The sequence below is a fragment of the Mastacembelus armatus genome, chromosome 5 (assembly GCF_900324485.2).
Source record: "Mastacembelus armatus chromosome 5, fMasArm1.2, whole genome shotgun sequence".
NCBI classification, from domain to species: Eukaryota; Metazoa; Chordata; class Actinopteri; order Synbranchiformes; family Mastacembelidae; genus Mastacembelus; species Mastacembelus armatus.
Window position 1 is genome coordinate 26,993,669 of NC_046637.1, and position 16,982 is coordinate 27,010,650.

The following is a 16,982-nucleotide window of genomic DNA, read 5'->3' on the forward strand; positions in this document are numbered from 1 at the left end:
TAGAAAAGTGTGTGTGTGTGTGTGTGTGTGTGTGTGTGTGTGTGTGTGTGCGGCCAGATCAATATCAAACAGTGCTGTGATACCATATTCAGCCTGGGGGCCTATCAGACAGAATGTCAACACTCTCTGGTGAGATGACCCCACCGACTATCTCCACCAAACACACACACACACACACACACACACACACACACACACACACACACGCGCATCACCTTTTTTTTCCAATTCATTATTAACGAGCTTGCCAGGCCTCATTAGCAGCAGGCTACACAATGCTGCTTCCACAAACAAAACAAAATGCTCCACAACAGTAATTGCCTTCTTCCTCCATGTCGCCGCCTCCAAGCCTCCTTCTTCAGCTGACACCTGCTGTTGAGAAGTTTAACAAGAAATCAACACATACACCGAGAGGAGCCGCGCTCTACGACCACCCTTTCCTTACAGTTTAGTCTTTTCTACAGTTAATCCATTTATGGCACTAATTGTCTTTAATTATAGTTCTCCCAACATTTAGAAAACATTCTATACAGTACAGTCGGGCTCATCCCCTGAATTCTGCCATCACCACTTCTCCTCCCATTTGCTTCTCGTCTAACTGTGTATGTTTTAGATTGGAGCTGAGAAAAACACACAAAACAGAAAAAGAGGGATGAGAGCAGGAATAACAAAAATAGGTAAAATAGACAGAAGGGATGCTCCACTGCTTGGCTGATACACATGGGGTCTCTGCAGACGGAGAGGATGCTGAGAGAGGAAGCAGAAGAGAGAAAGAGAGTTGTGTGGTGTGGTGAGCAGCCTCCACACCCTCCTCCCTCACTTCAATCCTCCACCTCCCCCAGCCTGCACAGTGGAACTATATGCTTGGCTTCTCCTGGTTTCTTTAGCATTCCTCTCCATCCTCTGCCAAAGCCTGGGAGAGGACCGAGGCAGACAGCAGAGCTTGTCATAGTCACAGGCCTAGGTCCAAGCAGAGTGTTTGTGTTTCTCTCTCTCTCTCTCTCTGTAGTATGTGCATGTGAATCTGTATCGCATGTGATGTCTTTGAAACTGAGCAGTGCACAGGTAAATTTAGGAATTTTCCATTTTTATTTGTTTACAGGCAAAATATTCCAGATCATACAAATTCTTTAACCAAATGAATCTACCTTAAACTGAGCCAAAGTCTAATAACCCCAAAAAGACTAACTATAAAGCAGAAGACTACAACTAAAACCTTCAACAGATGATTTTTACATACATACATATGATCAGTTTTAAGTCGTGAACGTATTAGTGAACAGCCACTTGTTTACACATACACACTGTTAGAGACTTTTCCTGTCTCCTGGTTCAATACAAGTAGTTTATTTGAGATTTTTCACTGAAAGTAGTTCCCTGCTCTAACAAAAATGACTCAAAATCACAAATCACATATATGCAACAATAGTCTACAAAATATTTGTTTGAGTTTATTTTTCAACCTGGGCCACTGGGACAAGAGCCCCCTGAATGTAGGGTTTGCCCCCAAGTGTTTTTGTTCCTTTTGTCAAAGATGAATCATTTCTAATAATTAAAAAATAATAATTGCTCATTAATATAAGAATAAATCATCTTGTGCCACCCTACCAAAACCTTTGCCAACCTTTTGCCACCATGATTGTGGCTTTTCTTACTCCGAGTCATGCAGACTTCTCTACAGCCGTGGTATAGATCCAGGAAGACAGTCACACTGAGGCTTAGCAACAGAAGCTTTGCCATCCAAACAAAATTCCCTTTTTATATAAAAACCATCAAAAGGATAAGTGGTGTATATAATGGATAAATAGATGGATAAATAATTTAAACAATCAGAGTCTAAGGGAAAGTAAACACTTTGCCTCCCTGATCAGCTTTTATAGCCAACTGCATAGGGGTCAACTTCAACCTACCAGTCAGTCCAACTGGCTGCCTGTTCATCTGCAGAAATACAGTAGGACAAAATATATTCCTTGGCCAGTAATAACAATTTATTTCTATCAGAGATGATTACAAACATGGTGTTGAAAGCTGGTTTCTGTATTTACTTTTGGTGACACTCAAAGACAAATGTTTGAAATATTTTTTATACATTTTTATTAGAGGAGCTTGTGCTGGTTGTGTATGTAATGTAGCTTTTGTGCTAAACTCAGCTTTTCCATATCTCTACAGTGAAGGTTTTGAGTGCAACATTAGCATGACCCACAGTCAGAATATACCCTTTATAGCAACAAGACAGAATTTCCTTTTTAATGGAAAAAGTGTCATAACACTGTAAATATTTGACTTTACACAATCAATACTGACTTTATGATGATGTAGCTGATGACATGAAAAGTGTCTTTTTAAAACCTCAACCTAGTGAGGGGATAGGTAAGGGTGTGACTGAAATCAGATGCTTACATGTATGGCCACTTGTATGTGTGTGTGTGTGTGTGTGTGTGTGTGTGTGTGTGTGTGTGTGTGTTGGACAGTATTGACAGAAAGACTTGCAACTTGTGGAAACTTAAAGCAGCAGGGACTTTGACTGGATGCACACATCCTCTGCCAGCTATCATTTCTCCTATATCTATAAATTATTCACCAAACCTCTACTGACGGTCCAGAGATCCTAATGAGAAAAATGTTGCAGGGAGACACTGTGAGCTTGTACATATTTAGGGGGGTGTGTTTTTTAAAGTGTGTGTTTGTGCAGGATGTGTACAGAGAAACCAATAGGCATCAGTGTGATTGGACAAGAGGAATGATTAAGTCTGTCTGTATAATTAAGTCAGTTAAGTGGTGGAAAAGGAGAAATTTACTCAGCACTTTGACTATCTCTGTCTTTACCAAGCAAAAAATAGAAAACTTAGATCATGTTTTAATTTGCTTGGTTCCCCAGAGAGATGCAAAGGTTGTTATCAGTCTCATGTCTTTGATTCTCTCAATCTGCATATGTGCATATCAGTATTACATTTTATTGTCTTATACAAACATAAAAAAAATCTTGTTGCTTGCAGAAAGAGAGCAAATAAGCGCGTTGTCTAAATCGTCACAGTTTTTAATGTCACCTCTCGGCTGCTAACGGTTTTGCGACGAGACGAGGCAAAGCAAATAGACAGAAGAGCAGATGACACAAATACACTGAAGTTTCTATCTCCCCTACCTGTCGACTTTCTCCTTCTCCTCCCAGCAACCCCTGCACACCTCTTGCTGTCTCTCTCTGTTACCTTGGAGTCTGGCCGTCATGCTCCTGTGGCTCCACTCTAAAGGTTACGCTGTGTACCCACCGTCACTGCCTGTCACTCCCCCACCACCACCACCACCAACAGCCACACACACACACACACACACACACACATGCACACACATACACACACATATGTGTTTGTACTTCTATCTTTGTGAGGACGCTCATTGACATAATGCATTTCTTAGCCACTTAACCAAACCTAACCCATGTCTTAATCCTCAATCAACCTACTGATCAAAAAGCCATATGTCCTAACTCCAATGATGTAAAACCCCAGAAATGGCTCATCACACCCAGGCCCTGTCAACGATATAGCATCTGCAGAATCACCAACTCTTTGCCTTTCCATGGAGCACTGTGTGGTGACTAGAGTTAGGACACCTAGACGGGTTATAGGTTCTGATAGAAGGGACAGAGTGTTAATGAATTAAAATTGTAAGACAGACTGGGCAGAAGGAATGTGCATATAAAAAAATAGTGTGCCTGTGTGTGTGTGTGTGTGTGTGTGTGTATGTCCATCTGCAGTCTGCTGGCCTTGGCACATTGAATTAAAATGCTGCTCACTTGACAGAAATCAACGGGGTCCACAGAGGCCTCATCTCTTTCCTGCCTCCCTGTTTCAACATTACTCCCTTTTTCTTTCTTAAAGATGAGTCCTGCAAAATGAGCTGAAGGAAGAGTACGGTGAGGAAAAGGAGTAATCTAGGACATCACATAATGACGATGAAATGAAGCTTTCACATGACAGTGAGACATATTTTGCTAATCGAAGAAGCATCTTTGGAGCAATTCTTGATCTTTCCTTATTCTCCAAGATCAATGTGTCCCGATTTCATGAAAAATGCTAAAACCTAAATCGCACATATGGTGTCACGGGTGTTCCTTTAGATATTAGATAAGTTCTGTGTTGTTTAAACAATAAACATTGTTTATTCATTTATCCATCTCTCTTCTCTTTTCCTTTCATCCCGCCCTCCCCCGTCTCTCCTACCACCTCTCTGTGGGCTATCCTTGGAGCGTTCAAGCACTCTGACGACATGCGCCGCTGAATTCTCAACATCTTGTCTCGTCACGGCAATTACACACACACAGACATGCACACACACAGACGCACACACAACACACACATCTAACATTCAGCATAGTACACTCACAATGTATTGCAGTGTCTTTTATACTGAACACTACAGTATACTCTTGGATGTCATATCACTGAAATACAAAAATTACATTTTTTGGTGATTCTGAATTGAAAAAAAAACAAAAAACCCTTGTATCTCAATGGGATTGGCCTTTCCCATCCAAGAAAACACAATCCCACACTGCCTCGGTCTCCAGCGAGACAGTTTTTAATTCAGGAGTGAGAGACTGAGAGAGTGAGCAGGTGGTGGCCAGAGGTCAGAGCAGCCACCAGTCACTGACCCCGTCCATACTACTGTGAGAGGATAAGGGTTAATTAACAGCAGACTTTAATAGTCTGTGATGAATGATTCATAGCTTCCGGGTCTATAACCACTATTTAAAACACATGGACGAAGCCAGAGCAGACATGAATTATTCAGGTCCTGTGGCACCCGGCACCACTTTTCACTCACACTGAGCAAACACAGAGCTGGATTTTAGCCTGATGTACTGTAGCTGGCCGGATGATAAAGAGTGGAGGGTTAACGTGTTGCAGCACTTTAATGGTGAGCAAATCTCACAAATGGAAGGAGAAGAGTTAAAGAGGTAATGATATGGCAATTTCCTGAAATGAAGGAAACGTGATGTGCAGTCATTTGGCAAAAACAGAAGACAAACAGAGACACGGGAGACAAAGAAAAATGTTGGACGACTGCCGCTGAAAAAGATAAATGAAGAGAAAAAGAGAGATGGAGTGAGTTTGGTCAGCTCAGATTTACTGTCTTGGCTCCGAATGCAGAAAATAATAATTCACCAACTAAGCAGCTACGATATATCCTTAAAATCCATGGCTGTCTTGTCTCTGCTTTTTCAACATATCATTCAATTCCCTGTTCACTTCTTAGATAAACTAAGCTTCGGCTGCTGGAAAGATAAAGGATTGCAATGAAAATATAGGCTTTGGACAAAGTCATGGTAAGACACAACAGTGACAATGGGAGTAAGTGGCAATAACAAGCCTGTGTGTGATTATAGTACAGATTTCTGATCAGAATACACTGAAGGAGAAGACTCACCCAGCTGCTAAGCTATTCTGGGCTATTGATTTGAACTGTTGCACTACCTCCCTATTTTTAGGAGAACCATTTTTACATGTGCACCGTTTCTCCATGTGCTCGCAAGGATAATACCACCATCCCTCTACTGACCACTCATTTTCTCCAGGTCCACTTTGTGTCCTGTGTCCAGCCTGCAGACTTTGGTCTGTATGCAATCCGTAGTTATGTCAAGGTTGTGTCAAGCCAGAGCCCAGCCCCGTTAAACACACTTTGCCCCACATGTGTGTAGAAATAACAAAGATATTTAAGATATTTAACAAGCAATCAGCCTACAGCCGAGCGTCAGCTGCATAACATCAAATCAGTGGTCACAGTGAACGGGCAGGTTAAAATTAAGCCAACACGCCATAGATAGATACTGTGGCGTTACCAGAAAGAATGATTTCTTTGGGAAAGAGCTAACTGCCTCCCCCACACCTCAAACTTTGGGCCACACTCCTGTCTCCGATTGTTTCTCTTGCCTGGTTTTCAATTAAAAAAAAAATCCTACCATAACAAAGAGATACAGGTTCTTAGGTAAGAGGAAACAAATGGGGACATCTGGAAAGCCGAAGCTAAATAGCAGGCTAAAATGGAAGAAATAGGGTTCAGGTGCACAAGCAGGTTACCACTAAGATTAGTAGGGAAGTGAGGCTCTGAAAACTTCCACAACCCACTCAAAGTGACGGACCAGAGACAGATGCTAAAGAGGAAAGGGACAGACAACTCAGGAGCTGCAGCAACTTTTTTTGGACACTGTACATCGGATACAGGTTAGAGAGGCTCAGTGCCTGTTTCCCTCAACATGACATGCTAATGGTGACACAAATTGCCTCATTTCTCTTTACTTTTCTCAGAAATGTCTTTTTATGTCACATCTCATTTCTCTTTTTTTTCCTCTTTTGGTCTGAAGGAAGTTTTTGTATCATGTAGTGCCAGTGGATTTTCCAAGATGAAGCACTGACAGTATCAGTATTTTCAACATGTATCAATTATTCCATTAATCAAAAAAATATAATCTATAATAACATGCACCATTAGAGAGGCAATACAAATGTCTGATGAACAGTTGGTGTTATCCATCGATCAGCTAAAAAGATCAATAATCAGTAAACTCACAGGACCCATTCATCAAAAAATACAGTTGAGCTGAGAAAGTCTCTTTGTCTTAATAACTAAAGCTGCAGTTATGATCGTTTACTGCACAACTGTGTCCCGGGTTTTTCTCCATGTGACAGAAAGACAGAGAGTTTTGGTTTGCAGACTCACCCAAGCACAGGCTAAATGAAACGTTGCTGACCACAAGATAAAAACAAATGAGGCCACTGCACTTGTGGTTTGTTGAGAGTGAATAGGAAAGTGAGTGTGAGCTGGAGGTAAAGACCGAAAGGATGGAGAATGGGTGAGACTGTGTGGGAGGAAAACAGAAATAGTGCAGGGGCAGATGTGTTGCTGTAATTATGTCCAGAGAACATACACAGCAGCAAAGACAGGTAGTGGCTTCAGATTAAGGACACACATGGATAGATCAGCATGAGAGCGACACATTATGAAATGATGAATGGTTTTTCACAGGTACATTGCACATTTGCACCAAATGAAAGGGGATGGGTGAGCAGTGTTAGCCACAGTAGGCTATATAAAGTGAATGCTTCTCATCAGGCAAAAAACTGCCTGAAGTTAAATCTGATGTTTGGAATGAAAATCACAGAATCTGAGAGGAAATCTACGCTATGTGGCTCAGAAAATACACATAGAGACACTCACACTCTAATCTGCATGTGTTTGGGCAGAACATGAAAACTCCACACAGAAAGGCCCTGTGGTCAAACGGGATTTGAGCCCAGAACCCACTTACCCTGAGGCGACAGTGTTAACTTCTTCCCACTGTGCTGCCAAAATACACCTTTGATCAGAATAATGTAGATGCAGGCAGGTAAGAGGCAAATGGTGAAGGATGAAGTAGTAGGCAGGAAACAGCCAGACAAAAACACTAGGCCACGTCCAAAAAAAACAGGCAGGGCACAAAACATGAAACAGGTTTGGAAAGCAACAGCTGGAACGACACAAATACAATCTGGCAGAAGACAAGTGGGCCGGCGTGTATGCTGACGATTTAATGAGGAAATGGGGAACAGGTGTGCAGGTGTGTGTAGGGAATCAGGTGACAGGGAAAGGTGTGAGGAGCTGGGGTTACTGCCAGCAGGAGGAAGTGGCAGGATCTGAAAGGACTGAAGAATTTGTAGGATGGCGAGACAAGCAGATAAATAACTGTGCTCCTCTGGACTCTAGCCCTTCCAGCCAACAGGGTGCTGGAGCCCCCGTCCTCACTGGTGCAACCTGAGGAGACATCTGGCAGTGCAGGTAGAGTCCCCTTCAGTGAGGTGCCATTGGAGCAGGCCAGGAGGCAGGCACTGTAGGACTCATGGAAGGTGGGAGTCAGAGATGGACCACTCCAGGGTTGATGACGTTGGCGATGGGGAAGAGACGAAAAAAGCAAGTAGCCACTTCCACAGTCTCTGACCTGGGAAGTAGCAAGGGCCTGGGTTACAGGGCTGGGGGCTGGGGGCTGGGGTGGCATTCCTCATGGGGCAGGCGAAGGATCAAACGAGGGCAGGGGGCTTGTATTCTGGTCCAGTGATAGTAGCAAATGAAGGCTTGGAATGAATGCTGACCTTTCTCCGGTCAGGTCAGGAGGAGCGGGGGCTGGTGGCCACAGTCACCCTGAAAAATGACAGAGCAGGGAGCACAGTGTTGTTTGTTTTAAAAATGTTACATTTTCAACAACAGAAAATTCACAAGGATGCTGAGAACATGAGTTTAATTCATGGACCGAAAAACTATGGAAAAATATTACAAAATATGAACTAAAGTAACACCAGACATTTGATCAGTTAATGTTGGTGTTCGATTTTTTCTGATAAGATTTTGTGTATCTGATGTTGCAGATATAAAACCTCAACAAACATATGGAATTAAATCAATCTCTGGCTTATACACACCCTGCGGGTATATTTTTCTAAATGCTGGGAATGAAGAGGCCAATTAAAGCGGGATAAGGCGCAGTGTGTAACAAGGTTTAGGGAGTCTTTATGCCATATGTTGCAGCGTGGAGAAACCTGTCCTAATGAGGCAAGTCACATTAGAAATACATCGAAATCTGGTGTTTCACTATAGATCACAAGAAGCCTCAGTAGGAAAAATGTGAGTGAGTGAGTGAGTGAGTGAGTGAGTGAGTGAGTGAGTGAGTGAGTGAGTGAGTGAGTGAGTGAGTGAGTGAGTGAGTGAGTGAGTGTGTATTAGAGAGCATTGTCCAGTATATCAGACAGTGGCTGTCATGTTCATGTCGCAGCAGCAGGGTATAGGAGGTGTTCTTGTCTCTGAGTGATGCGATGGCATGAACAGCATGGTTTAAGAGCTAAAAGAAGGTCATCGATGTCTCGCTTCACTATCTCTCCCTCCTTTTCTCTCTTCTCTCTGTTGCCCCTGTCATCCCTACTGGATGATCCCTCGCTCTCTCTTCCACCCCGGCTGTCTTTCTGTCCTTCGTCATGGGTTGCTGTGTTCTGTTTCTTTTTTTATTTCTGCATCCTGCTCCATGTAGAACTGCACTTCTCTGAATGGATTTTATTTGTTCTAGAGTCACAGTGCACAGAAAAAATACATGTAAACTGTGAAAGTAAGGATTGTGTGATATCTACATTACTGAGCAAAAGAAAGGTCCCAGTCCAGCGCAGGTTTGTCATTTAGACATGCTTGGAGGAACCGGACAGGGCTGGCAGATCCATCACCTGTCAACATTTAGAGAGGCCGCGACCTCAGAGCAGCGAAAGGAACACCGCTGCTAAATTATTCACACCTTTTTTCTTTTTTGTGGGTATGGGGTGGGCGTCCAGGCAATTTGCTGGGTTTAAATGAACTGCTGACTGTTTTCACAGCCTCTATCTTAGGTGACAGAAGACTGCATCCCCTGACAGACTCTCACAAATGAATATCAGATTAAATTCCACCATATCACCTCTGCACATCTTATTACAAATATCTTTATCTATGTACTGTAGCTGGCAGCAAGGCTGGGGGTGCAGGTGAGTTATCTGAAATGACCTGGGAAGTCAATGTGCTGCCCACCAGTGTAACCCTGTAAATGTTTGTCTGTAAACAAGACTTCAGCCATGCCAGCAGCACTGACACACTGGTGCTTTGAACTAAATACTGACGGTACCACTGACCTCATTTTCACTGTTTACGCAAGCAGCTTATTAAGGCCCATAGTTTGGGTTTATTATTGAGCAACCTCTAACATTCACGTGAGGCAGCATCTGTACCAAAACAGCGAGTTGACGTTGGAGTGACAAAGCCAGAGAGCTGTTAGTCACAGATGTGTCATTTTTCTTGGATCATTATTGATGAAGCTCCGATTTCTGTAATTAAAAAACAAGACCTTTACTCAAATATGAAAAGGTCTTGTCATCGTACAGACTTAGTTTAATGTTTTCAAATATTTTGCAATCAGCTCACATGTATCAAACCTGTAAATACATGCATTTCACACACAACACACCTACAGTGTAACTGTCTTTTCTAATTTGAGCTTAATAATTAACAGCCATTACTGTATTTTTCCAAGTAAAACTAACTAACAAATTAGCATCGAATTTTTTGCAATATCTGTTTGTATAGAGTAATAGATTTCGTAATTATTAAATCATCTATCCATCTGTTATTTCTTCCTTCTTATCATTCATTGTCATGAAGTGGCTGGAACTGATTTTGGGCGAGAGGAGGGGTACACGCTAGACAGGTTGCCAGGTCTGTCACAGGTCTGACATACAGGAACAGGCAACCTTTTAATTATTCAAGCAGTTATCTTTAGTATGCCAAGCATTATGCCAACAATGTAAATAATCTAAATGTAAATAAATCTCTAAAGTTTTATGCACCTCTTAGATAATGATTTGTTTTTATATAGAGAATAGAGGTCCAGTCTACTGTGCTGTCAGTTTTAATAGATATAACGTCAAGTGAATAATAATTCATGTTTGTGATTTCTTACCATCCCAATAAAGCTCCAATTTTATTGCTGCAAAGGAAACAACTTCCCCAACATGACAACTGACTTATTTAGTGTATCACTAGTATCAAAACGGACTTCAGTTTATATAAAAATGTCAAAGTTTACAATATTGATTCACATGTGTTATTGATTTGTGTATGCCTCATTCTCCTGGTACAGTCTCACTCTATGCTTCCCATGTTGGAGAGATTTAGAACACAGATTTCCTGGTGGGAGCAGCAGGTTGTTGGGATAGACAAGAGCTTTAATTAACGTTCAGTGTTCGATGGAGGATTTCTGACACAGTTGCGCAGTAGGGATTCAGTACCTACTTTTGATCCACGAGTAATGAACTGTACATGGTCTTCTCATTCTCCTTTGCTTTCTGTCCACACAGAATTTCTTTCAACTTCCCAACATATCACCGTAGCTGTACTGTGGCTGGTAATTTTTGCACATTATGGCAGACATGCTTTCAAATCTCACACCAGCCAAATTACAAACTTTTGACAGTTTACGCAGTCAAAAGCATCACTGATTCATCTGAAGAAGAGGAAGAGGAGGGACGTGAAGAAATGGCTTTTAGACATGGTGTTTAGTGTTTCTCTAATTTTCTCAACACATAATATCTAATTACAGAACACCAACATGGATATAAATTTGAGTGATAAATCATTATTTACCAATGTGAGAGGGCTTACTTAACCTTGGAGTGCTGGCAGAATTAAAATGTGGATTTCAGGGGGAAAACCCACTCAGTATGCTTGACCATGCTGTGGAAAGAGAGCAAGACACAAGTGCAAGAGGGAGAAGAAAAGGAGTGCAAGAGCTGTAGATGGAGATGCAAATAAAAAGGGAACAGGTGCAGAGAACAGAACAACACACAGAAAGACAGAATTGAGACGAGTGTTGTGCAGAGAATCCATGGAAAAGTAAGTCAGAGGAGATAAAGGGGTGAAATGGAATCGGGAGCTGGGAGGTAAGGGACAGGTAGAGGGGGAATCATGTGGTTTAGTGGGACGGAGGAGAATTAGCAGAGGAGGGGAGACAGGGTGTGGAGAGCACAAGACAGATGACAAATTGTGATTAATAGATGGGGTCCGGGGCAGCAGTGTGGAGCGCAACTCATTAATAGAGAGAATTAGAGAGGCTGTGCAACTCAATCTGCTCACTGTCACTTGCAATCAAGGACCATAATAAGATCTGCACACAGACAGAGGTAGATGTATGAGAGGATGGCAGATTATACCCATACACACATTTTCCCCCTGCACTTATGAGAAATGCCCACAGCTGCATTAAATCTAAACTATCCAGACCTCTGTACTCCACCTCTAGCTAGGTCAACACTCAGCTTTGACCAAGGCTTAACCATAATTCTGCTCTTAACGTTAAATTACAGCCCTAACGCAAAACTGGAACTTTAGGAGGTGAGATTTCCAAGATGTTTAAATTTTGCAGAGATGTCTGTAATAGACCATTTTAAACCGAGAAGCATATTAAGTTGACTCATTATAACAATGCTGATGTGTCTTAGGATTTAATTGTTTTAATACCTGCTTGATGCTGACAGTATAATAAATTAAATGAAAAGGTCAGACAGTAAGTATCCTAAGATAGCTAATGTTTTAGTAAGTAACAGTAGGTTTGGTTCTCACTAGCTAATGTGATTTAGTCAATTCTATGGCAGAAGTAAATATTATTGTTTTGTAAATAATAATATTAAATGGCTAATTGAAGTAACTCCCACATTACAAACCTTATTTATCTGAATAACCACAGTGTGTGTTTTTTTTTTTTGTAATGATCTTACATCAGTTTTTTCTAAAGTATGGAGTGCCCCATGGCTCTGTTCTTGGTCCTCTGCGCTTTCCTTTTTGTATTTCACCTCTTGTCCAATTTATATATAGTTATGAAATTAATTTCCATCAATATGCTTTTCATAAACAGCTGCCCATAAAGGCAGCTAAAGCTTCTCAAATGACTAAATTAGAGAAGGGTGAGCTGTTAAAAAGCAGGATGTCACATATTTTCTAGATCCTTAGTTTATTAAATAAAATTGAGATGCTGGTCACTGACACCAGTTTGGTTACTTAATAGTAACTTTCAACAATCTCAACAACTTGACTGCCACAAAGTCTAAGAGACAAGGACTCTGATGTTGCATTTGAGCCTACCCTGAATTTTGATTAGCACCTTAAAGACACCACCAAGTCTCCATTTTTCACCTGCCTATCACAGCTAAATTTTGTTTTTTCCAACCACAGCAGATGCAGAGACACTAATTTACACTTTTGTGTCATCCAGACGTGATTACTGTAGAGATTTATTTTCAGAACTGCCAAGAAAATTCTGGCTCAGGGTACTGCAGTCAGTATTTTATCTAAACCCAGAAAATTTAACCATATAACAACTTATCCATATGAGATCAGAATTTAGGTGCTTCAAATAACATACAAAATCCTGGGCATGCTCCTTCTATTTGATCGCCTTAAACCCTGAACAGAATACAGGGTTCCTGTGTTTCCCCATAGTTTGAAAGAAGCCTGCTGGTGGCAAGGTCTTTTACTACTGTGGTCCTAAAATCCATTCTAAAATCCACCAGACTGACTCTACAGAGGCGTTTAAATCCAAAGATAAAATCAAAAGATAAAACATATAGCATATTCCTGATTACTTCAGTTACTTATGACTTGACTTTGCTCTTAGTCTCTAGAAAGTGGCAGATCCTGGGATAACCTGGAGACCAAAATAGGACTAGGATCATGACAATGAATCCATGATCCCAGACTTACACAGGTCCGAGGCTGCTGGTAGTGTGATGGCGTGGGAAATTATCTTGACATACTTTAAACCTTTTAATATCGATTATGTGGATGCCACAGCCTACTGACAGTAGTACCTGAGTATTGTTGTTTCCGGCTACAATTTATTCACGTTCTACTGTTCCCAGGTTGATGATGCACAAAGCAAGAACCACCTTACTGGTTTCATGAACATGACAATGACTTTATTGCACTTTAGTGGCCTCCCCAGTCAGTGGAGCTGAATCAACTAGGGCCAGAATCTCAAATCTCCAATTTAGGCTTCTATGGGAGCAATACGAGGCCCAGTCCAGCATTAGAATTAATAAAGAGTTTTGTGAGTGTATGCAGTACAAAGAAAAACTGCGGGATGCTTAGCACAGGGTCCCCCAAAACCCTGGAGAATGAAATATTGGAGAAGTTTCTTGTTTACACAGTGTTTGCTAACAAACAAGTCAGTTTTGCCAAACAGACAGCAATGAGTGAAAAGTTGTGCTGGTGATATTTAGTGATTTGTTCACCTGCAGTGGGTCTTCGCAGTGATTTTAGAATAACTGTCACTTTCCATCTCATTTTTCCTGACACAGGAAGTCATTGTCAGATAAATGTAAACACAGGTGACATTTGAAAAAAATCGCCCAGTATCATTGGATGAGGAAAGTCCTGACATGCCATGCAGAAAAATTGAAATTACCCTTTCCACTGGGTAGAAGTACATGTACAATAAACAAGTGCACGTTACTGAATAGACGCGACGCTATGACCCCTACATTTCCATTACCCTTGCTGCCTCTCCATTCTCCAGCCTTCTCAGGCTCTTGTTCTCTCCTTCTCGAGCTCTGACCTGTGAGATTGCAGGTCAGGTTAAGCCCTTTCCACAGCCACTTACTTGGCTTGCATTTGTGTCTCTCCCTGTGTTGATAGCACCTCCACCTTGAATGAGCTGGTAAATACCATAGTAACCTCTCTGATCACACGCTGAGTCTCCGCTCATGCCCTGATTGGTTTTACTGATTGTTCTACCCAGAGAGAGTGACTGTCCTGCTAATAAATCACCTCTGTCCACAGACTTATCTACCAGAGTGAAAACCAGAGTGTATCAGCTGTAATGAATCATTCCAACACAGAGAACCTGTCTTTAATGAGCATGAATCCAGTGTAACACAGCTGCACACTGACTAGTAGAAACCTGACTAAACTATTGTGTTTGGGGGCTTCAGCAGGATTCAGGATTCCCACCATTACGTAAGTGAGGACAACTTCAACCGAGACGCTGCAAAGGATATCACACAGCTTTTACTCACATTTACCAAATGTTATGATATTTAAGATCACAATTTACAACTTTTTACATCGAGTACAAATAAACAAAATATAGAATTACTGTATGCATTGTTGTGTTTATTAATAATTAATGATACATGACAATAATTAAATTATCACTGTCATAAATATACTGTCTACTGTGTGCATCAAAAGTGTTTTTGTGTTTGTTTTTGTGATGACATCTGAATCGGCTGCATCTGCTGAGACCAACTCAAAACTCTAGAAAAAGCTTACAGGTTATTTTTTAATTTATTTAATTTTTCAGATATTCTGTCACGAATTGTGAATCAGTTTTAAAATTAAATAACATCTTGTTTCTATTCCTTCGTGTGGACGTATCCTTTAGTGTTTTTCTCATTCCACATCAGGAGTTTCAGGATAGAAAATATTTTATCTTGTTCCTTTGGGTCAAATGTGTTGTTTTTGGGCTGCATAAAAATGGCTTGACTAGACTTCAAGATCGTTCTTGTAATATTAATGATATATTATTCTACAAATTTAATTATTTTACTCACCTAGATAAAACTGCATTTATTACAAGCACCTATGGTGTGCTGTAATGTTTGATTTGAGTTTTTCTCATGAGTCGCTTCAGCTTATTGCTGGGGTTGGGTCAGCGAACCTTTGCACTAAGAAACAACAGCCACGTCCCACTAAGACTTAACCCTGCAAACCTCTGGGCTTCGGTCCTTCCCGCCCGATATTACTGTAAAGCCTTTATTTTAACCGTAACACCGGAGCACAGACACCTGAAGGTCAGAAATGGACGGATATCAGAGTCAAGGGCAAAGGGAGATATGTAATGTAGTATTTTTTCTGATAAAATTCAGTAGTGCTCAATGACAAGAGGCTTTTTTTTCTGAAAACCTGAGCTTTAATTAAACACAGGAGATGATGATACAATACAGTCAAGAACATGATATTATAAAACGGCAGGAAACAGAGACAGATAATGTCCTTTCACAGCTTATATATTCATTGGCTTAGTTAATATTTCATAGGACTCTAAAAACCTCATTCTCTCTAAATTGTCCTCTCTTCTTGGCAATATGAACTCAAATGCAGGAGCCTCTGAATGTGTCACTATCGTGTCAGAGCCCACATGTAAATTATATGTATATGTCTGCACATATGTATGCATGCAGGCACTCACACACCCGCCATAGAGGCACATAAAGAAGCACAACAGGTGGAGGGCATACCATAAAAACACACACACAAAAAATTCTTTAGCTTCGACTTCTGATTTGCCAATTTTGTAAAATGTAAAGACCACACATTTTCCCACTTTCTGACAAGCAGTAGTTATTTTCTATCTCCAAATGCAAATGTGACTAGAGGCTTGGCATCTGCCTGAGGGCTCAGTCGGCTGACAGTATGCATCCTGGGGAGTGATCTATTGATCCATATTCAATATCTGCTACACTCTCCTGCTCAGTAAAGTTGGGAGATGAATAAATAAGGAGCAGAACTGACAGTACATACAAGTACACTTATGCCTTAGAGGAATGGGGGCTGCTTAAATGGTTTTTACTCGCCTGGTTCTTGTGTCAGTGTCCCCAGACTGCCATTTCTCCATCAGATGTAAGTAAAATTAACAATAATAGCCTGGCTGTATTTCAGGACAGATGTATTGTACAGACTGGGAAAAAAAAAATTTAAAAAAAATCCTGTATTTGGGTAACCCCTTTTCTTTGTCAGGCATCCACACTCACAAAAATCACATTACAACAATGTCCAATTTGAGAGTTAATTAATTTACAACTGCTGTAAATGTAAAATCGGAGAGAGAGAGGAAGGAAAGACCAGGAGCAGGCGGAGGAAGAGGGGGGTTGTCAACAGCAATACATCTTTCATCCCTAATGAGGTCTGAAAGCTACAGAAACACAGACGCAGACAACAAACCCTGCAAACACCACTGTTCTCCTTTCACTTCATCCTTTTCACTTCACCATCCTGCTGATGTGTGTCAGTCACATCTGTAGCTCACACTTCAGCCCCTTCACACCTGCTGCTCTACCTGTGTCTTACTCAAAGCTTAAACCTGCATGGGGGGAGGGGGGTGGGTGGTGATCCCAGTATCACTAGATCTGACAGGTGTCATGCCAAATCAGGACGAACTATGAATATTATCACAGGAAGTTTTTGGGCTTTGATTTGTGCAAATAATAATCTTTGGTGATTGATCGAAAAACGACACACTGATTAAACTATTAAACAGATGTGGTCACTTGATTTAGTGAAAAGGTCACATGCAGGATGGGATGGATCCGTTTGTGTGTGTGTGAGTGTGTGTGTGTGTGTGAGGGTGTGAGTGTGTGTGTGTGTGTGTGTGTGTTGCGGAGGGAGGG